The sequence below is a fragment of the Thunnus maccoyii genome, chromosome 17, assembly GCF_910596095.1.
Source record: "Thunnus maccoyii chromosome 17, fThuMac1.1, whole genome shotgun sequence".
In the NCBI taxonomy this organism is placed as follows: domain Eukaryota; kingdom Metazoa; phylum Chordata; class Actinopteri; order Scombriformes; family Scombridae; genus Thunnus; species Thunnus maccoyii.
The window spans coordinates 10,387,212-10,406,242 of record NC_056549.1 but is presented as its reverse complement, the minus strand read 5'-3'; the positions used below and the strand labels follow the sequence as shown (position 1 = coordinate 10,406,242).

General features: G+C 46.4%; 1 protein-coding gene and 44 non-coding genes across 48 annotated transcripts in view; all 45 read left to right on the top strand.

Annotated features, from left to right (window-relative positions):
* Positions 1 to 19,031, top strand: part of LOC121882450 (hormonally up-regulated neu tumor-associated kinase homolog A) — a 122,617-nt gene that overhangs the window by 27,062 nt on the left and 76,524 nt on the right. The gene's annotated exons all lie outside the window — the stretch shown is intronic.
* Positions 57 to 145, top strand: trnay-gua. Its single transcript is given in 2 exon segments — positions 57 to 93; positions 110 to 145. It is a non-coding gene; the product is annotated as a tRNA-Tyr (tRNA).
* On the top strand, positions 476 to 564 carry trnay-gua. Its single transcript is given in 2 exon segments — positions 476 to 512; positions 529 to 564. It is a non-coding gene; the product is annotated as a tRNA-Tyr (tRNA).
* Positions 906 to 994, top strand: trnay-gua. The gene is given in 2 exon segments: positions 906 to 942; positions 959 to 994. It is a non-coding gene; the product is annotated as a tRNA-Tyr (tRNA).
* trnay-gua lies at positions 1,336 to 1,424 on the top strand. The gene is given in 2 exon segments: positions 1,336 to 1,372; positions 1,389 to 1,424. It is a non-coding gene; the product is annotated as a tRNA-Tyr (tRNA).
* On the top strand, positions 1,756 to 1,844 carry trnay-gua. The gene is given in 2 exon segments: positions 1,756 to 1,792; positions 1,809 to 1,844. It is a non-coding gene; the product is annotated as a tRNA-Tyr (tRNA).
* trnay-gua lies at positions 2,186 to 2,274 on the top strand. The gene is given in 2 exon segments: positions 2,186 to 2,222; positions 2,239 to 2,274. It is a non-coding gene; the product is annotated as a tRNA-Tyr (tRNA).
* On the top strand, positions 2,616 to 2,704 carry trnay-gua. Its single transcript is given in 2 exon segments — positions 2,616 to 2,652; positions 2,669 to 2,704. It is a non-coding gene; the product is annotated as a tRNA-Tyr (tRNA).
* trnay-gua lies at positions 3,474 to 3,562 on the top strand. Its single transcript is given in 2 exon segments — positions 3,474 to 3,510; positions 3,527 to 3,562. It is a non-coding gene; the product is annotated as a tRNA-Tyr (tRNA).
* Positions 3,894 to 3,982, top strand: trnay-gua. The gene is given in 2 exon segments: positions 3,894 to 3,930; positions 3,947 to 3,982. It is a non-coding gene; the product is annotated as a tRNA-Tyr (tRNA).
* trnay-gua lies at positions 4,313 to 4,401 on the top strand. Its single transcript is given in 2 exon segments — positions 4,313 to 4,349; positions 4,366 to 4,401. It is a non-coding gene; the product is annotated as a tRNA-Tyr (tRNA).
* On the top strand, positions 4,743 to 4,831 carry trnay-gua. Its single transcript is given in 2 exon segments — positions 4,743 to 4,779; positions 4,796 to 4,831. It is a non-coding gene; the product is annotated as a tRNA-Tyr (tRNA).
* trnay-gua lies at positions 5,163 to 5,251 on the top strand. The gene is given in 2 exon segments: positions 5,163 to 5,199; positions 5,216 to 5,251. It is a non-coding gene; the product is annotated as a tRNA-Tyr (tRNA).
* On the top strand, positions 5,583 to 5,671 carry trnay-gua. Its single transcript is given in 2 exon segments — positions 5,583 to 5,619; positions 5,636 to 5,671. It is a non-coding gene; the product is annotated as a tRNA-Tyr (tRNA).
* On the top strand, positions 6,003 to 6,091 carry trnay-gua. Its single transcript is given in 2 exon segments — positions 6,003 to 6,039; positions 6,056 to 6,091. It is a non-coding gene; the product is annotated as a tRNA-Tyr (tRNA).
* On the top strand, positions 6,433 to 6,521 carry trnay-gua. The gene is given in 2 exon segments: positions 6,433 to 6,469; positions 6,486 to 6,521. It is a non-coding gene; the product is annotated as a tRNA-Tyr (tRNA).
* Positions 6,853 to 6,941, top strand: trnay-gua. The gene is given in 2 exon segments: positions 6,853 to 6,889; positions 6,906 to 6,941. It is a non-coding gene; the product is annotated as a tRNA-Tyr (tRNA).
* trnay-gua lies at positions 7,283 to 7,371 on the top strand. The gene is given in 2 exon segments: positions 7,283 to 7,319; positions 7,336 to 7,371. It is a non-coding gene; the product is annotated as a tRNA-Tyr (tRNA).
* trnay-gua lies at positions 7,713 to 7,801 on the top strand. The gene is given in 2 exon segments: positions 7,713 to 7,749; positions 7,766 to 7,801. It is a non-coding gene; the product is annotated as a tRNA-Tyr (tRNA).
* trnay-gua lies at positions 8,122 to 8,210 on the top strand. Its single transcript is given in 2 exon segments — positions 8,122 to 8,158; positions 8,175 to 8,210. It is a non-coding gene; the product is annotated as a tRNA-Tyr (tRNA).
* trnay-gua lies at positions 8,541 to 8,629 on the top strand. Its single transcript is given in 2 exon segments — positions 8,541 to 8,577; positions 8,594 to 8,629. It is a non-coding gene; the product is annotated as a tRNA-Tyr (tRNA).
* trnay-gua lies at positions 8,958 to 9,046 on the top strand. Its single transcript is given in 2 exon segments — positions 8,958 to 8,994; positions 9,011 to 9,046. It is a non-coding gene; the product is annotated as a tRNA-Tyr (tRNA).
* Positions 9,388 to 9,476, top strand: trnay-gua. Its single transcript is given in 2 exon segments — positions 9,388 to 9,424; positions 9,441 to 9,476. It is a non-coding gene; the product is annotated as a tRNA-Tyr (tRNA).
* Positions 9,818 to 9,906, top strand: trnay-gua. Its single transcript is given in 2 exon segments — positions 9,818 to 9,854; positions 9,871 to 9,906. It is a non-coding gene; the product is annotated as a tRNA-Tyr (tRNA).
* trnay-gua lies at positions 10,238 to 10,326 on the top strand. Its single transcript is given in 2 exon segments — positions 10,238 to 10,274; positions 10,291 to 10,326. It is a non-coding gene; the product is annotated as a tRNA-Tyr (tRNA).
* trnay-gua lies at positions 10,658 to 10,746 on the top strand. Its single transcript is given in 2 exon segments — positions 10,658 to 10,694; positions 10,711 to 10,746. It is a non-coding gene; the product is annotated as a tRNA-Tyr (tRNA).
* On the top strand, positions 11,088 to 11,176 carry trnay-gua. The gene is given in 2 exon segments: positions 11,088 to 11,124; positions 11,141 to 11,176. It is a non-coding gene; the product is annotated as a tRNA-Tyr (tRNA).
* Positions 11,508 to 11,596, top strand: trnay-gua. Its single transcript is given in 2 exon segments — positions 11,508 to 11,544; positions 11,561 to 11,596. It is a non-coding gene; the product is annotated as a tRNA-Tyr (tRNA).
* trnay-gua lies at positions 11,938 to 12,026 on the top strand. The gene is given in 2 exon segments: positions 11,938 to 11,974; positions 11,991 to 12,026. It is a non-coding gene; the product is annotated as a tRNA-Tyr (tRNA).
* Positions 12,357 to 12,445, top strand: trnay-gua. The gene is given in 2 exon segments: positions 12,357 to 12,393; positions 12,410 to 12,445. It is a non-coding gene; the product is annotated as a tRNA-Tyr (tRNA).
* On the top strand, positions 12,787 to 12,875 carry trnay-gua. Its single transcript is given in 2 exon segments — positions 12,787 to 12,823; positions 12,840 to 12,875. It is a non-coding gene; the product is annotated as a tRNA-Tyr (tRNA).
* trnay-gua lies at positions 13,207 to 13,295 on the top strand. Its single transcript is given in 2 exon segments — positions 13,207 to 13,243; positions 13,260 to 13,295. It is a non-coding gene; the product is annotated as a tRNA-Tyr (tRNA).
* trnay-gua lies at positions 13,637 to 13,725 on the top strand. The gene is given in 2 exon segments: positions 13,637 to 13,673; positions 13,690 to 13,725. It is a non-coding gene; the product is annotated as a tRNA-Tyr (tRNA).
* trnay-gua lies at positions 14,057 to 14,145 on the top strand. The gene is given in 2 exon segments: positions 14,057 to 14,093; positions 14,110 to 14,145. It is a non-coding gene; the product is annotated as a tRNA-Tyr (tRNA).
* On the top strand, positions 14,487 to 14,575 carry trnay-gua. The gene is given in 2 exon segments: positions 14,487 to 14,523; positions 14,540 to 14,575. It is a non-coding gene; the product is annotated as a tRNA-Tyr (tRNA).
* trnay-gua lies at positions 14,917 to 15,005 on the top strand. Its single transcript is given in 2 exon segments — positions 14,917 to 14,953; positions 14,970 to 15,005. It is a non-coding gene; the product is annotated as a tRNA-Tyr (tRNA).
* On the top strand, positions 15,347 to 15,435 carry trnay-gua. Its single transcript is given in 2 exon segments — positions 15,347 to 15,383; positions 15,400 to 15,435. It is a non-coding gene; the product is annotated as a tRNA-Tyr (tRNA).
* Positions 15,777 to 15,865, top strand: trnay-gua. The gene is given in 2 exon segments: positions 15,777 to 15,813; positions 15,830 to 15,865. It is a non-coding gene; the product is annotated as a tRNA-Tyr (tRNA).
* Positions 16,207 to 16,295, top strand: trnay-gua. The gene is given in 2 exon segments: positions 16,207 to 16,243; positions 16,260 to 16,295. It is a non-coding gene; the product is annotated as a tRNA-Tyr (tRNA).
* Positions 16,637 to 16,725, top strand: trnay-gua. Its single transcript is given in 2 exon segments — positions 16,637 to 16,673; positions 16,690 to 16,725. It is a non-coding gene; the product is annotated as a tRNA-Tyr (tRNA).
* On the top strand, positions 17,057 to 17,145 carry trnay-gua. The gene is given in 2 exon segments: positions 17,057 to 17,093; positions 17,110 to 17,145. It is a non-coding gene; the product is annotated as a tRNA-Tyr (tRNA).
* trnay-gua lies at positions 17,477 to 17,565 on the top strand. Its single transcript is given in 2 exon segments — positions 17,477 to 17,513; positions 17,530 to 17,565. It is a non-coding gene; the product is annotated as a tRNA-Tyr (tRNA).
* trnay-gua lies at positions 17,907 to 17,995 on the top strand. Its single transcript is given in 2 exon segments — positions 17,907 to 17,943; positions 17,960 to 17,995. It is a non-coding gene; the product is annotated as a tRNA-Tyr (tRNA).
* trnay-gua lies at positions 18,327 to 18,415 on the top strand. The gene is given in 2 exon segments: positions 18,327 to 18,363; positions 18,380 to 18,415. It is a non-coding gene; the product is annotated as a tRNA-Tyr (tRNA).
* Positions 18,757 to 18,845, top strand: trnay-gua. The gene is given in 2 exon segments: positions 18,757 to 18,793; positions 18,810 to 18,845. It is a non-coding gene; the product is annotated as a tRNA-Tyr (tRNA).

Here is a 19,031-nt window from a genome sequence, read left to right as displayed (position 1 = left end):
ACACAGTCAAACTCAGAATTCAGATTTTCTCATTTTCTGACACAACTCTCTATACCCCTTCGATAGCTCAGTTGGTAGAGCGGAGGACTGTAGAGGAATAACAATAGACATCCTTAGGTCGCTGGTTCAAATCCGGCTCGAAGGAGGCATGGTTTTGGGGCAACTGTGGCTCACAAGTTAGACGCAATCACGCGGTTGGCGGTTCGATTCCCGCCTCCTCCTGTCGACATTCCAAAATGCCCCTCACCAAAGAGACTGAACCCCAAATTGCTCCGCATGGTTAGGCCAGTAACTGCCATGGCAGCTCAATGCCATCAATACGTGAGTGAGTGACAAATTGTAAGGGATTTTGTGGAAAAGGCCCAAAAACCTCTTTTTAGCTCCCTCCTGCTATCTATGATCACCGATAATTGTTTTTAATACAGTCAAACTCAGAATTCAGATTTTCTCATTTTCTGACACGACTCTCTATACCCCTTCGATAGCTCAGTTGGTAGAGCGGAGGACTGTAGAGGAATAACAATAGACATCCTTAGGTCGCTGGTTCAAATCCGGCTCGAAGGAGTCATCGTTTTAGGGCAACTGTGGCTCACAAGTTAGACACTATCACCAAGCAATCACGCAGTTGGCGGTTCGATTCCCGCCTCCTCCTGTCGACATTCCAAAATGCCCCTCACCAAAGAGACTGAACCCCAAATTGCTCCGCATGGTTAGGCCAGTAACTGCCATGGCAGCTCAATGCCATCAATACGTGAGTGAGTGACAAATTGTAAGGGATTTTGTGGAAAAGGCCCAAAAACCTCTTTTTAGCTCCCTCCTGCTATCTATGATCACCGATAATTGTTTTTAACACAGTCAAACTCAGAATTCAGATTTTCTCATTTTCTGACACAACTCTCTATACCCCTTCGATAGCTCAGTTGGTAGAGCGGAGGACTGTAGAGGAATAACAATAGACATCCTTAGGTCGCTGGTTCAAATCCGGCTCGAAGGAGTCATCGTTTTAGGGCAACTGTGGCTCACAAGTTAGACACTATCACCAAGCAATCATGCGGTTGGCGGTTCGATTCCCGCCTCCTCCTGTCGACATTCCAAAATGCCCCTCACCAAAGAGACTGAACCCCAAATTGCTCCGCATGGTTAGGCCAGTAACTGCCATGGCAGCTCAATGCCATCAATACGTGAGTGAGTGACAAATTGTAAGGGATTTTGTGGAAAAGGCCCAAAAACCTCTTTTTAGCTCCCTCCTGCTATCTATGATCAGCGATAATTGTTTTTAACACAGTCAAACTCAGAATTCAGATTTTCTCATTTTCTGACACGACTCTCTATACCCCTTCGATAGCTCAGTTGGTAGAGCGGAGGACTGTAGAGGAATAACAATAGACATCCTTAGGTCGCTGGTTCAAATCCGGCTCGAAGGAGGCATGGTTTTGGGGCAGCTGTGGCTCACAAGTTAGACACTATCACCAAGCAATCACGCGGTTGGCGGTTCGATTCCTGTCGACATTCCAAAATGCCCCTCACCAAAGAGACTGAACCCCAAATTGCTCCGCATGGTTAGGCCAGTAACTGCCATGGCAGCTCAATGCCATCAATATGTGAGTGAGTGACAAATTGTAAGGGATTTTGTGGAAAAGGCCCAAAAACCTCTTTTTAGCTCCCTCCTGCTATCTATGATCACCGATAATTGTTTTTAATACAGTCAAACTCAGAATTCAGATTTTCTCATTTTCTGACACGACTCTCTATACCCCTTCGATAGCTCAGTTGGTAGAGCGGAGGACTGTAGAGGAATAACAATAGACATCCTTAGGTCGCTGGTTCAAATCCGGCTCGAAGGAGTCATCGTTTTAGGGCAACTGTTGCTCACAAGTTAGACACTATCACCAAGCAATCACGCGGTTGGCGGTTCGATTCCCGCCTCCTCCTGTCGACATTCCAAAATGCCCCTCACCAAAGAGACTGAACCCCAAATTGCTCCGCATGGTTAGGCCAGTAACTGCCATGGCAGCTCAATGCCATCAATACGTGAGTGAGTGACAAATTGTAAGGGATTTTGTGGAAAAGGCCCAAAAACCTCTTTTTAGCTCCCTCCTGCTATCTATGATCAGCGATAATTGTTTTTAACACAGTCAAACTCAGAATTCAGATTTTCTCATTTTCTGACACAACTCTCTATACCCCTTCGATAGCTCAGTTGGTAGAGCGGAGGACTGTAGAGGAATAACAATAGACATCCTTAGGTCGCTGGTTCTAATCCGGCTCGAAGGAGGCATGGTTTTGGGGCAACTGTGGCTCACAAGTTAGACACTATCACCAAGCAATCACGCGGTTGGCGGTTCAATTCCCGCCTCCTCCTGTCGACATTCCAAAATGCCCCTCACCAAAGAGACTGAACCCCAAATTGCTCCGCATGGTTAGGCCAGTAACTGCCATGGCAGCTCAATGCCATCAATACGTGAGTGAGTGACAAATTGTAAGGGATTTTGTGGAAAAGGCCCAAAAACCTCTTTTTAGCTCCCTCCTGCTATCTATGATCAGCGATAATTGTTTTTAACACAGTCAAACTCAGAATTCAGATTTTCTCATTTTCTGACACAACTCTCTATACCCCTTCGATAGCTCAGTTGGTAGAGCGGAGGACTGTAGAGGAATAACAATAGACATCCTTAGGTCGCTGGTTCAAATCCGGCTCGAAGGAGTCATCGTTTTAGGGCAATTGTGGCTCACAAGTTAGACACTATCACCAAGCAATCACGCGGTTGGCGGTTCGATTCCCGCCTCCTCCTGTCGACATTCCAAAATGCCCCTCACCAAAGAGACTGAACCCCAAATTGCTCCGCATGGTTAGGCCAGTAACTGCCATGGCAGCTCAATGCCATCAATACGTGAGTGAGTGACAAATTGTAAGGGATTTTGTGGAAAAGGCCCAAAAACCTCTTTTTAGCTCCCTCCTGCTATCTATGATCAGCGATAATTGTTTTTAACACAGTCAAACTCAGAATTCAGATTTTCTCATTTTCTGACACAACTCTCTATACCCCTTCGATAGCTCAGTTGGTAGAGCGGAGGACTGTAGAGGAATAACAATAGACATCCTTAGGTCGCTGGTTCATCCGGCTCGAAGGAGGCATGGTTTTGGGGCAACTGTGGCTCACAAGTTAGACACTATCACCAAGCAATCACGCGGTTGGCGGTTCGATTCCCGCCTCCTCCTGTCGACATTCCAAAATGCCCCTCACCAAAGAGACTGAACCCCAAATTGCTCCGCATGGTTAGGCCAGTAACTGCCATGGCAGCTCAATGCCATCAATACGTGAGTGAGTGACAAATTGTAAGGGATTTTGTGGAAAAGGCCCAAAAACCTCTTTTTAGCTCCCTCCTGCTATCTATGATCAGCGATAATTGTTTTTAACACAGTCAAACTCAGAATTCAGATTTTCTCATTTTCTGACACAACTCTCTATACCCCTTCGATAGCTCAGTTGGTAGAGCGGAGGACTGTAGAGGAATAACAATAGACATCCTTAGGTCGCTGGTTCAAATCCGGCTCGAAGGAGGCATGGTTTTGGGGCAACTGTGGCTCACAAGTTAGACACTATCACCAAGCAATCACGCGGTTGGCGGTTCGATTCCTGTCGACATTCCAAAATGCCCCTCACCAAAGAGACTGAACCCCAAATTGCTCCGCATGGTTAGGCCAGTAACTGCCATGGCAGCTCAATGCCATCAATACGTGAGTGAGTGACAAATTGTAAGGGATTTTGTGGAAAAGGCCCAAAAACCTCTTTTTAGCTCCCTCCTGCTATCTATGATCAGCGATAATTGTTTTTAACACAGTCAAACTCAGAATTCAGATTTTCTCATTTTCTGACACGACTCTCTATACCCCTTCGATAGCTCAGTTGGTAGAGCGGAGGACCGTAGAGGAATAACAATAGACATCCTTAGGTCGCTGGTTCAAATCCGGCTCGAAGGAGGCATGGTTTTGGGGCAACTGTGGCTCACAAGTTAGACGCAATCACGCGGTTGGCGGTTCGATTCCCGCCTCCTCCTGTCGACATTCCAAAATGCCCCTCACCAAAGAGACTGAACCCCAAATTGCTCCGCATGGTTAGGCCAGTAACTGCCATGGCAGCTCAATGCCATCAATACGTGAGTGAGTGACAAATTGTAAGGGATTTTGTGGAAAAGGCCCAAAAACCTCTTTTTAGCTCCCTCCTGCTATCTATGATCAGCGATAATTGTTTTTAACACAGTCAAACTCAGAATTCAGATTTTCTCATTTTCTGACACAACTCTCTATACCCCTTCGATAGCTCAGTTGGTAGAGCGGAGGACTGTAGAGGAATAACAATAGACATCCTTAGGTCGCTGGTTCAAATCCGGCTCGAAGGAGTCATCGTTTTAGGGCAACTGTGGCTCACAAGTTAGACACTATCACCAAGCAATCACGCGGTTGGCGGTTCGATTCCCGCCTCCTCCTGTCGACATTCCAAAATGCCCCTCACCAAAGAGACTGAACCCCAAATTGCTCCGCATGGTTAGGCCAGTAACTGCCATGGCAGCTCAATGCCATCAATACGTGAGTGAGTGACAAATTGTAAGGGATTTTGTGGAAAAGGCCCAAAAACCTCTTTTTAGCTCCCTCCTGCTATCTATGATCAGCGATAATTGTTTTTAACACAGTCAAACTCAGAATTCAGATTTTCTCATTTTCTGACACAACTCTCTATACCCCTTCGATAGCTCAGTTGGTAGAGCGGAGGACTGTAGAGGAATAACAATAGACATCCTTAGGTCGCTGGTTCAAATCCGGCTCGAAGGAGGCATGGTTTTGGGGCAACTGTGGCTCACAAGTTAGACACTATCACCAAGCAATCACGCGGTTGGCGGTTCGATTCCTGTCGACATTCCAAAATGCCCCTCACCAAAGAGACTGAACCCCAAATTGCTCCGCATGGTTAGGCCAGTAACTGCCATGGCAGCTCAATGCCATCAATACGTGAGTGAGTGACAAATTGTAAGGGATTTTGTGGAAAAGGCCCAAAAACCTCTTTTTAGCTCCCTCCTGCTATCTATGATCAGCGATAATTGTTTTTAACACAGTCAAACTCAGAATTCAGATTTTCTCATTTTCTGACACAACTTTCTATACCCCTTCGATAGCTCAGTTGGTAGAGCGGAGGACTGTAGAGGAATAACAATAGACATCCTTAGGTCGCTGGTTCAAATCCGGCTCGAAGGAGGCATGGTTTTGGGGCAACTGTGGCTCACAAGTTAGACACTATCACCAAGCAATCACGCGGTTGGCGGTTCGATTCCTGTCGACATTCCAAAATGCCCCTCACCAAAGAGACTGAACCCCAAATTGCTCCGCATGGTTAGGCCAGTAACTGCCATGGCAGCTCAATGCCATCAATACGTGAGTGAGTGACAAATTGTAAGGGATTTTGTGGAAAAGGCCCAAAAACCTCTTTTTAGCTCCCTCCTGCTATCTATGATCAGCGATAATTGTTTTTAACACAGTCAAACTCAGAATTCAGATTTTCTCATTTTCTGACACGACTCTCTATACCCCTTCGATAGCTCAGTTGGTAGAGCGGAGGACTGTAGAGGAATAACAATAGACATCCTTAGGTCGCTGGTTCAAATCCGGCTCGAAGGAGGCATGGTTTTGGGGCAACTGTGGCTCACAAGTTAGACACTATCACCAAGCAATCACGCGGTTGGCGGTTCGATTCCTGTCGACATTCCAAAATGCCCCTCACCAAAGAGACTGAACCCCAAATTGCTCTGCATGGTTAGGCCAGTAACTGCCATGGCAGCTCAATGCCATCAATACGTGAGTGAGTGACAAATTGTAAGGGATTTTGTGGAAAAGGCCCAAAAACCTCTTTTTAGCTCCCTCCTGCTATCTATGATCAGCGATAATTGTTTTTAACACAGTCAAACTCAGAATTCAGATTTTCTCATTTTCTGACACGACTCTCTATACCCCTTCGATAGCTCAGTTGGTAGAGCGGAGGACTGTAGAGGAATAACAATAGACATCCTTAGGTCGCTGGTTCAAATCCGGCTCGAAGGAGGCATGGTTTTGGGGCAACTGTGGCTCACAAGTTAGACACTATCACCAAGCAATCACGCGGTTGGCGGTTCGATTCCCGCCTCCTCCTGTCGACATTCCAAAATGCCCCTCACCAAAGAGACTGAACCCCAAATTGCTCCGCATGGTTAGGCCAGTAACTGCCATGGCAGCTCAATGCCATCAATACGTGAGTGAGTGACAAATTGTAAGGGATTTTGTGGAAAAGGCCCAAAAACCTCTTTTTAGCTCCCTCCTGCTATCTATGATCACCGATAATTGTTTTTAATACAGTCAAACTCAGAATTCAGATTTTCTCATTTTCTGACACAACTCTCTATACCCCTTCGATAGCTCAGTTGGTAGAGCGGAGGACTGTAGAGGAATAACAATAGACATCCTTAGGTCGCTGGTTCAAATCCGGCTCGAAGGAGGCATGGTTTTGGGGCAACTGTGGCTCACAAGTTAGACACTATCACCAAGCAATCACGCGGTTGGCGGTTCGATTCCTGTCGACATTCCAAAATGCCCCTCACCAAAGAGACTGAACCCCAAATTGCTCCGCATGGTTAGGCCAGTAACTGCCATGGCAGCTCAATGCCATCAATACGTGAGTGAGTGACAAATGGTAAGGGATTTTGTGGAAAAGGCCCAAAAACCTCTTTTTAGCTCCCTCCTGCTATCTATGATCAGCGATAATTGTTTTTAATACAGTCAAACTCAGAATTCAGATTTTCTCATTTTCTGACACGACTCTCTATACCCCTTCGATAGCTCAGTTGGTAGAGCGGAGGACTGTAGAGGAATAACAATAGACATCCTTAGGTCGCTGGTTCAAATCCGGCTCGAAGGACTCATCGTTTTAGGGCAACTGTGGCTCACAAGTTAGACACTATCACCAAGCAATCACGCGGTTGGCGGTTCGATTCCCGCCTCCTCCTGTCGACATTCCAAAATGCCCCTCACCAAAGAGACTGAACCCCAAATTGCTCCGCATGGTTAGGCCAGTAACTGCCATGGCAGCTCAATGCCATCAATACGTGAGTGAGTGACAAATTGTAAGGGATTTTGTGGAAAAGGCCCAAAAACCTCTTTTTAGCTCCCTCCTGCTATCTATGATCAGCGATAATTGTTTTTAACACAGTCAAACTCAGAATTCAGATTTTCTCATTTTCTGACACGACTCTCTATACCCCTTCGATAGCTCAGTTGGTAGAGCGGAGGACTGTAGAGGAATAACAATAGACATCCTTAGGTCGCTGGTTGAAATCCGGCTCGAAGGAGGCATGGTTTTGGGGCAACTGTGGCTCACAAGTTAGACACTATCACCAAGCAATCACGCGGTTGGCGGTTCGATTCCCGCCTCCTCCTGTCGACATTCCAAAATGCCCCTCACCAAAGAGACTGAACCCCAAATTGCTCCGCATGGTTAGGCCAGTAACTGCCATGGCAGCTCAATGCCATCAATACGTGAGTGAGTGACAAATTGTAAGGGATTTTGTGGAAAAGGCCCAAAAACCTCTTTTTAGCTCCCTCCTGCTATCTATGATCAGCGATAATTGTTTTTAATACAGTCAAACTCAGAATTCAGATTTTCTCATTTTCTGACACAACTCTCTATACCCCTTCGATAGCTCAGTTGGTAGAGCGGAGGACTGTAGAGGAATAACAATAGACATCCTTAGGTCGCTGGTTCAAATCCGGCTCGAAGGAGGCATGGTTTTGGGGCAACTGTGGCTCACAAGTTAGACGCAATCACGCGGTTGGCGGTTCGATTCCTGTCGACATTCCAAAATGCCCCTCACCAAAGAGACTGAACCCCAAATTGCTCTGCATGGTTAGGCCAGTAACTGCCATGGCAGCTCAATGCCATCAATACGTGAGTGAGTGACAAATTGTAAGGGATTTTGTGGAAAAGGCCCAAAAACCTCTTTTTAGCTCCCTCCTGCTATCTATGATCAGCGATAATTGTTTTTAACACAGTCAAACTCAGAATTCAGATTTTCTCATTTTCTGACACGACTCTCTATACCCCTTCGATAGCTCAGTTGGTAGAGCGGAGGACTGTAGAGGAATAACAATAGACATCCTTAGGTCGCTGGTTCAAATCCGGCTCGAAGGAGGCATGGTTTTGGGGCAACTGTGGCTCACAAGTTAGACACAATCACGCGGTTGGCGGTTCGATTCCCGCCTCCTCCTGTCGACATTCCAAAATGCCCCTCACCAAAGAGACTGAACCCCAAATTGCTCCGCATGGTTAGGCCAGTAACTGCCATGGCAGCTCAATGCCATCAATACGTGAGTGAGTGACAAATTGTAAGGGATTTTGTGGAAAAGGCCCAAAAACCTCTTTTTAGCTCCCTCCTGCTATCTATGATCAGCGATAATTGTTTTTAACACAGTCAAACTCAGAATTCAGATTTTCTCATTTTCTGACACGACTCTCTATACCCCTTCGATAGCTCAGTTGGTAGAGCGGAGGACTGTAGAGGAATAACAATAGACATCCTTAGGTCGCTGGTTCAAATCCGGCTCGAAGGAGGCATGGTTTTGGGGCAACTGTGGCTCACAAGTTAGACGCAATCACGCGGTTGGCGGTTCGATTCCCGCCTCCTCCTGTCGACATTCCAAAATGCCCCTCACCAAAGAGACTGAACCCCAAATTGCTCCGCATGGTTAGGCCAGTAACTGCCATGGCAGCTCAATGCCATCAATACGTGAGTGAGTGACAAATTGTAAGGGATTTTGTGGAAAAGGCCCAAAAACCTCTTTTTAGCTCCCTCCTGCTATATATGATCACCGATAATTGTTTTTAAAACAGTCAAACTCAGAATTCAGATTTTCTCATTTTCTGACACGACTCTATACCCCTTCGATAGCTCAGTTGGTAGAGCGGAGGACTGTAGAGGAATAACAATAGACATCCTTAGGTCGCTGGTTCAAATCCGGCTCGAAGGAGGCATGGTTTTGGGGCAACTGTGGCTCACAAGTTAGACACTATCACCAAGCAATCACGCGGTTGGCGGTTCGATTCCCGCCTCCTCCTGTCGACATTCCAAAATGCCCCTCACCAAAGAGACTGAACCCCAAATTGCTCCGCATGGTTAGGCCAGTAACTGCCATGGCAGCTCAATGCCATCAATACGTGAGTGAGTGACAAATTGTAAGGGATTTTGTGGAAAAGGCCCAAAAACCTCTTTTTAGCTCCCTCCTGCTATCTATGATCAGCGATAATTGTTTTTAACACAGTCAAACTCAGAATTCAGATTTTCTCATTTTCTGACACGACTCTCTATACCCCTTCGATAGCTCAGTTGGTAGAGTGGAGGACTGTAGAGGAATAACAATAGACATCCTTAGGTCGCTGGTTCAAATGCGGCTCGAAGGAGGCATGGTTTTGGGTCAGCTGTGGCTCACAAGTTAGACACTATCACCAAGCAATCACGCGGTTGGCGGTTCAATTCCCGCCTCCTCCTGTCGACATTCCAAAATGCCCCTCACCAAAGAGACTGAACCCCAAATTGCTCCGCATGGTTAGGCCAGTAACTGCCATGGCAGCTCAATGCCATCAATACGTGAGTGAGTGACAAATTGTAAGGGATTTTGTGGAAAAGGCCCAAAAACCTCTTTTTAGCTCCCTCCTGCTATCTATGATCAGCGATAATTGTTTTTAACACAGTCAAACTCAGAATTCAGATTTTCTCATTTTCTGACACAACTTTCTATACCCCTTCGATAGCTCAGTTGGTAGAGCGGAGGACTGTAGAGGAATAACAATAGACATCCTTAGGTCGCTGGTTCAAATGCGGCTCGAAGGAGGCATGGTTTTGGGGCAACTGTGGCTCACAAGTTAGACACTATCACCAAGCAATCACGCGGTTGGCGGTTCGATTCCTGTCGACATTCCAAAATGCCCCTCACCAAAGAGACTGAACCCCAAATTGCTCCGCATGGTTAGGCCAGTAACTGCCATGGCAGCTCAATGCCATCAATACGTGAGTGAGTGACAAATTGTAAGGGATTTTGTGGAAAAGGCCCAAAAACCTCTTTTTAGCTCCCTCCTGCTATCTATGATCAGCGATAATTGTTTTTAACACAGTCAAACTCAGAATTCAGATTTTCTCATTTTCTGACACGACTCTCTATACCCCTTCGATAGCTCAGTTGGTAGAGCGGAGGACTGTAGAGGAATAACAATAGACATCCTTAGGTCGCTGGTTCAAATCCGGCTCGAAGGAGGCATGGTTTTGGGGCAACTGTGGCTCACAAGTTAGACACTATCACCAAGCAATCACGCGGTTGGCGGTTCGATTCCTGTCGACATTCCAAAATGCCCCTCACCAAAGAGACTGAACCCCAAATTGCTCTGCATGGTTAGGCCAGTAACTGCCATGGCAGCTCAATGCCATCAATACGTGAGTGAGTGACAAATTGTAAGGGATTTTGTGGAAAAGGCCCAAAAACCTCTTTTTAGCTCCCTCCTGCTATCTATGATCAGCGATAATTGTTTTTAACACAGTCAAACTCAGAATTCAGATTTTCTCATTTTCTGACACGACTCTCTATACCCCTTCGATAGCTCAGTTGGTAGAGCGGAGGACTGTAGAGGAATAACAATAGACATCCTTAGGTCGCTGGTTCAAATCCGGCTCGAAGGAGGCATGGTTTTGGGGCAACTGTGGCTCACAAGTTAGACACTATCACCAAGCAATCACGCGGTTGGCGGTTCGATTCCCGCCTCCTCCTGTCGACATTCCAAAATGCCCCTCACCAAAGAGACTGAACCCCAAATTGCTCCGCATGGTTAGGCCAGTAACTGCCATGGCAGCTCAATGCCATCAATACGTGAGTGAGTGACAAATTGTAAGGGATTTTGTGGAAAAGGCCCAAAAACCTCTTTTTAGCTCCCTCCTGCTATCTATGATCACCGATAATTGTTTTTAATACAGTCAAACTCAGAATTCAGATTTTCTCATTTTCTGACACAACTCTCTATACCCCTTCGATAGCTCAGTTGGTAGAGCGGAGGACTGTAGAGGAATAACAATAGACATCCTTAGGTCGCTGGTTCAAATCCGGCTCGAAGGAGGCATGGTTTTGGGGCAACTGTGGCTCACAAGTTAGACACTATCACCAAGCAATCACGCGGTTGGCGGTTCGATTCCTGTCGACATTCCAAAATGCCCCTCACCAAAGAGACTGAACCCCAAATTGCTCCGCATGGTTAGGCCAGTAACTGCCATGGCAGCTCAATGCCATCAATACGTGAGTGAGTGACAAATGGTAAGGGATTTTGTGGAAAAGGCCCAAAAACCTCTTTTTAGCTCCCTCCTGCTATCTATGATCAGCGATAATTGTTTTTAATACAGTCAAACTCAGAATTCAGATTTTCTCATTTTCTGACACGACTCTCTATACCCCTTCGATAGCTCAGTTGGTAGAGCGGAGGACTGTAGAGGAATAACAATAGACATCCTTAGGTCGCTGGTTCAAATCCGGCTCGAAGGAGTCATCGTTTTAGGGCAACTGTGGCTCACAAGTTAGACACTATCACCAAGCAATCACGCGGTTGGCGGTTCGATTCCCGCCTCCTCCTGTCGACATTCCAAAATGCCCCTCACCAAAGAGACTGAACCCCAAATTGCTCCGCATGGTTAGGCCAGTAACTGCCATGGCAGCTCAATGCCATCAATACGTGAGTGAGTGACAAATTGTAAGGGATTTTGTGGAAAAGGCCCAAAAACCTCTTTTTAGCTCCCTCCTGCTATCTATGATCAGCGATAATTGTTTTTAACACAGTCAAACTCAGAATTCAGATTTTCTCATTTTCTGACACGACTCTCTATACCCCTTCGATAGCTCAGTTGGTAGAGCGGAGGACTGTAGAGGAATAACAATAGACATCCTTAGGTCGCTGGTTCAAATCCGGCTCGAAGGAGGCATGGTTTTGGGGCAACTGTGGCTCACAAGTTAGACGCAATCACGCGGTTGGCGGTTCGATTCCCGCCTCCTCCTGTCGACATTCCAAAATGCCCCTCACCAAAGAGACTGAACCCCAAATTGCTCCGCATGGTTAGGCCAGTAACTGCCATGGCAGCTCAATGCCATCAATACGTGAGTGAGTGACAAATTGTAAGGGATTTTGTGGAAAAGGCCCAAAAACCTCTTTTTAGCTCCCTCCTGCTATCTATGATCAGCGATAATTGTTTTTAATACAGTCAAACTCAGAATTCAGATTTTCTCATTTTCTGACACAACTCTCTATACCCCTTCGATAGCTCAGTTGGTAGAGCGGAGGACTGTAGAGGAATAACAATAGACATCCTTAGGTCGCTGGTTCAAATCCGGCTCGAAGGAGGCATGGTTTTGGGGCAACTGTGGCTCACAAGTTAGACACTATCACCAAGCAATCACGCGGTTGGCGGTTCGATTCCCGCCTCCTCCTGTCGACATTCCAAAATGCCCCTCACCAAAGAGACTGAACCCCAAATTGCTCCGCATGGTTAGGCCAGTAACTGCCATGGCAGCTCAATGCCATCAATACGTGAGTGAGTGACAAATTGTAAGGGATTTTGTGGAAAAGGCCCAAAAACCTCTTTTTAGCTCCCTCCTGCTATCTATGATCACCGATAATTGTTTTTAACACAGTCAAACTCAGAATTCAGATTTTCTCATTTTCTGACACGACTCTCTATACCCCTTCGATAGCTCAGTTGGTAGAGCGGAGGACTGTAGAGGAATAACAATAGACATCCTTAGGTCGCTGGTTCAAATCCGGCTCGAAGGAGGCATGGTTTTGGGGCAACTGTGGCTCACAAGTTAGACACTATCACCAAGCAATCACGCGGTTGGCGGTTCGATTCCTGTCGACATTCCAAAATGCCCCTCACCAAAGAGACTGAACCCCAAATTGCTCTGCATGGTTAGGCCAGTAACTGCCATGGCAGCTCAATGCCATCAATACGTGAGTGAGTGACAAATTGTAAGGGATTTTGTGGAAAAGGCCCAAAAACCTCTTTTTAGCTCCCTCCTGCTATCTATGATCAGCGATAATTGTTTTTAACACAGTCAAACTCAGAATTCAGATTTTCTCATTTTCTGACACGACTCTCTATACCCCTTCGATAGCTCAGTTGGTAGAGCGGAGGACTGTAGAGGAATAACAATAGACATCCTTAGGTCGCTGGTTGAAATCCGGCTCGAAGGAGGCATGGTTTTGGGGCAACTGTGGCTCACAAGTTAGACGCTATCACCAAGCAATCACGCGGTTGGCGGTTCGATTCCCGCCTCCTCCTGTCGACATTCCAAAATGCCCCTCACCAAAGAGACTGAACCCCAAATTGCTCCGCATGGTTAGGCCAGTAACTGCCATGGCAGCTCAATGCCATCAATACGTGAGTGAGTGACAAATTGTAAGGGATTTTGTGGAAAAGGCCCAAAAACCTCTTTTTAGCTCCCTCCTGCTATCTATGATCACCGATAATTGTTTTTAAAACAGTCAAACTCAGAATTCAGATTTTCTCATTTTCTGACACAACTCTCTATACCCCTTCGATAGCTCAGTTGGTAGAGCGGAGGACTGTAGAGGAATAACAATAGACATCCTTAGGTCGCTGGTTCAAATCCGGCTCGAAGGAGGCATGGTTTTGGGGCAACTGTGGCTCACAAGTTAGACACTATCACCAAGCAATCACGCGGTTGGCGGTTCGATTCCTGTCGACATTCCAAAATGCCCCTCACCAAAGAGACTGAACCCCAAATTGCTCCGCATGGTTAGGCCAGTAACTGCCATGGCAGCTCAATGCCATCAATACGTGAGTGAGTGACAAATGGTAAGGGATTTTGTGGAAAAGGCCCAAAAACCTCTTTTTAGCTCCCTCCTGCTATCTATGATCAGCGATAATTGTTTTTAATACAGTCAAACTCAGAATTCAGATTTTCTCATTTTCTGACACGACTCTCTATACCCGTTCGATAGCTCAGTTGGTAGAGCGGAGGACTGTAGAGGAATAACAATAGACATCCTTAGGTCGCTGGTTCAAATCCGGCTCGAAGGAGTCATCGTTTTAGGGCAACTGTGGTTCACAAGTTAGACACTATCACCAAGCAATCACGCGGTTGGCGGTTCGATTCCCGCCTCCTCCTGTCGACATTCCAAAATGCCCCTCACCAAAGAGACTGAACCCCAAATTGCTCCGCATGGTTAGGCCAGTAACTGCCATGGCAGCTCAATGCCATCAATACGTGAGTGAGTGACAAATTGTAAGGGATTTTGTGGAAAAGGCCCAAAAACCTCTTTTTAGCTCCCTCCTGCTATCTATGATCACCGATAATTGTTTTTAACACAGTCAAACTCAGAATTCAGATTTTCTCATTTTCTGACACGACTCTCTATACCCCTTCGATAGCTCAGTTGGTAGAGCGGAGGACTGTAGAGGAATAACAATAGACATCCTTAGGTCGCTGGTTCAAATCCGGCTCGAAGGAGGCATGGTTTTGGGGCAACTGTTGCTCACAAGTTAGACACTATCACCAAGCAATCACGCGGTTGGCGGTTCGATTCCCGCCTCCTCCTGTCGACATTCCAAAATGCCCCTCACCAAAGAGACTGAACCCCAAATTGCTCCGCATGGTTAGGCCAGTAACTGCCATGGCAGCTCAATGCCATCAATACGTGAGTGAGTGACAAATTGTAAGGGATTTTGTGGAAAAGGCCCAAAAACCTCTTTTTAGCTCCCTCCTGCTATCTATGATCACCGATAATTGTTTTTAATACAGTCAAACTCAGAATTCAGATTTTCTCATTTTCTGACACAACTCTCTATACCCCTTCGATAGCTCAGTTGGTAGAGCGGAGGACTGTAGAGAAATAACAATAGACATCCTTAGGTCGCTGGTTCAAATCCGGCTCGAAGGAGTCATCGTTTTAGGGCAACTGTGGCTCACAAGTTAGACACTATCACCAAGCAATCACGCGGTTGGCGGTTCGATTCCCGCCTCCTCCTGTCGACATTCCAAAATGCCCCTCACCAAAGAGACTGAACCCCAAATTGCTCCGCATGGTTAGGCCAGTAACTGCCATGGCAGCTCAATGCCATCAATACGTGAGTGAGTGACAAATTGTAAGGGATTTTGTGGAAAAGGCCCAAAAACCTCTTTTTAGCTCCCTCCTGCTATCTATGATCAGCGATAATTGTTTTTAACACAGTCAAACTCAGAATTCAGATTTTCTCATTTTCTGACACGACTCTCTATACCCCTTCGATAGCTCAGTTGGTAGAGCGGAGGACTGTAGAGGAATAACAATAGACATCCTTAGGTCGCTGGTTGAAATCCGGCTCGAAGGAGGCATGGTTTTGGGGCAACTGTGGCTCACAAGTTAGACACTATCACCAAGCAATCACGCGGTTGGCGGTTCGATTCCCGCCTCCTCCTGTCGACATTCCAAAATGCCCCTCACCAAAGAGACTGAACCCCAAATTGCTCCGCATGGTTAGGCCAGTAACTGCCATGGCAGCTCAATGCCATCAATACGTGAGTGAGTGACAAATGGTAAGGGATTTTGTGGAAAAGGCCCAAAAACCTCTTTTTAGCTCCCTCCTGCTATCTATGATCAGCGATAATTGTTTTTAACACAGTCAAACTCAGAATTCAGATTTTCTCATTTTCTGACACGACTCTCTATACCCCTTCGATAGCTCAGTTGGTAGAGCGGAGGACTGTAGAGGAATAACAATAGACATCCTTAGGTCGCTGGTTCAAATCCGGCTCGAAGGAGGCATGGTTTTGGGGCAACTGTGGCTCACAAGTTAGACACTATCACCAAGCAATCACGCGGTTGGCGGTTCAATTCCCGCCTCCTCCTGTCGACATTCCAAAATGCCCCTCACCAAAGAGACTGAACCCCAAATTGCTCCGCATGGTTAGGCCAGTAACTGCCATGGCAGCTCAATGCCATCAATACGTGAGTGAGTGACAAATTGTAAGGGATTTTGTGGAAAAGGCCCAAAAACCTCTTTTTAGCTCCCTCCTGCTATCTATGATCACCGATAATTGTTTTTAATACAGTCAAACTCAGAATTCAGATTTTCTCATTTTCTGACACGACTCTCTATACCCCTTCGATAGCTCAGTTGGTAGAGCGGAGGACTGTAGAGGAATAACAATAGACATCCTTAGGTCGCTGGTTCAAATCCGGCTCGAAGGAGTCATCGTTTTAGGGCAACTGTGGCTCACAAGTTAGACACTATCACCAAGCAATCACGCGGTTGGCGGTTCGATTCCCGCCTCCTCCTGTCGACATTCCAAAATGCCCCTCACCAAAGAGACTGAACCCCAAATTGCTCCGCATGGTTAGGCCAGTAACTGCCATGGCAGCTCAATGCCATCAATACGTGAGTGAGTGACAAATTGTAAGGGATTTTGTGGAAAAGGCCCAAAAACCTCTTTTTAGCTCCCTCCTGCTATCTATGATCAGCGATAATTGTTTTTAACACAGTCAAACTCAGAATTCAGATTTTCTCATTTTCTGACACAACTTTCTATACCCCTTCGATAGCTCAGTTGGTAGAGCGGAGGACTGTAGAGGAATAACAATAGACATCCTTAGGTCGCTGGTTCAAATCCGGCTCGAAGGAGGCATGGTTTTGGGGCAACTGTGGCTCACAAGTTAGACACTATCACCAAGCAATCACGCGGTTGGCGGTTCGATTCCTGTCGACATTCCAAAATGCCCCTCACCAAAGAGACTGAACCCCAAATTGCTCCGCATGGTTAGGCCAGTAACTGCCATGGCAGCTCAATGCCATCAATACGTGAGTGAGTGACAAATTGTAAGGGATTTTGTGGAAAAGGCCCAAAAACCTCTTTTTAGCTCCCTCCTGCTATCTATGATCAGCGATAATTGTTTTTAACACAGTCAAACTCAGAATTCAGATTTTCTCATTTTCTGACACGACTCTCTATACCCCTTCGATAGCTCAGTTGGTAGAGCGGAGGACTGTAGAGGAATAACAATAGACATCCTTAGGTCGCTGGTTCAAATCCGGCTCGAAGGAGGCATGGTTTTGGGGCAACTGTGGCTCACAAGTTAGACACTATCACCAAGCAATCACGCGGTTGGCGGTTCGATTCCTGTCAACATTCCAAAATGCCCCTCACCAAAGAGACTGAACCCCAAATTGCTCTGCATGGTTAGGCCAGTAACTGCCATGGCAGCTCAATGCCATCAATACGTGAGTGAGTGACAAATTGTAAGGGATTTTGTGGAAAAGGCCCAAAAACCTCTTTTTAGCTCCCTCCTGCTATCTATGATCAGCGATAATTGTTTTTAACACAGTCAAACTCAGAATTCAGATTTTCTCATTTTCTGACACGACTCTCTATACCCCTTCGATAGCTCAGTTGGTAGAGCGGAGGACTGTAGAGGAATAACAATAGACATCCTTAGGTCGCTGGTTGAAATCCGGCTCGAAGGAGGCATGGTTTTGGGGCAACTGTGGCTCACAAGTTAGACACTATCACCAAGCAATCACGCGGTTGGCGGTTCGATTCCCGCCTCCTCCTGTCGACATTCCAAAATGCCCCTCACCAAAGAGACTGAACCCCAAATTGCTCCGCATGGTTAGGCCAGTAACTGCCATGGCAGCTCAATGCCATCAATACGTGAGTGAGTGACAAATTGTAAGGGATTTTGTGGAAAAGGCCCAAAAACCTCTTTTTAGCTCCCTCCTGCTATCTATGATCACCGATAATTGTTTTTAAAACAGTCAAACTCAGAATTCAGATTTTCTCATTTTCTGACACAACTCTCTATACCCCTTCGATAGCTCAGTTGGTAGAGCGGAGGACTGTAGAGGAATAACAATAGACATCCTTAGGTCGCTGGTTCAAATCCGGCTCGAAGGAGGCATGGTTTTGGGGCAACTGTGGCTCACAAGTTAGACACTATCACCAAGCAATCACGCGGTTGGCGGTTCGATTCCTGTCGACATTCCAAAATGCCCCTCACCAAAGAGACTGAACCCCAAATTGCTCCGCATGGTTAGGCCAGTAACTGCCATGGCAGCTCAATGCCATCAATACGTGAGTGAGTGACAAATGGTAAGGGATTTTGTGGAAAAGGCCCAAAAACCTCTTTTTAGCTCCCTCCTGCTATCTATGATCAGCGATAATTGTTTTTAATACAGTCAAACTCAGAATTCAGATTTTCTCATTTTCTGACACGACTCTCTATACCCCTTCGATAGCTCAGTTGGTAGAGCGGAGGACTGTAGAGGAATAACAATAGACATCCTTAGGTCGCTGGTTCAAATCCGGCTCGAAGGAGTCATCGTTTTAGGGCAACTGTGGCTCACAAGTTAGACACTATCACCAAGCAATCACGCGGTTGGCGGTTCGATTCCCGCCTCCTCCTGTCGACATTCCAAAATGCCCCTCACCAAAGAGACTGAACCCCAAATTGCTCCGCATGGTTAGGCCAGTAACTGCCATGGCAGCTCAATGCCATCAATACGTGAGTGAGTGACAAATTGTAAGGGATTTTGTGGAAAAGGCCCAAAAACCTCTTTTTAGCTCCCTCCTGCTATCTATGATCAGCGATAATTGTTTTTAACACAGTCAAACTCAGAATTCAGATTTTCTCATTTTCTGACACAACTCTCTATACCCCTTCGATAGCTCAGTTGGTAGAGCGGAGGACTGTAGAGGAATAACAATAGACATCCTTAGGTCGCTGGTTCAAATCCGGCTCGAAGGAGGCATGGTTTTGGGGCAACTGTGGCTCACAAGTTAGACACTATCACCAAGCAATCACGTGGTTGGCGGTTCGATTCCCGCCTCCTCCTGTCGACATTCCAAAATGCCCCTCACCAAAGAGACTGAACCCCAAATTGCTCCGCATGGTTAGGCCAGTAACTGCCATGGCAGCTCAATGCCATCAATA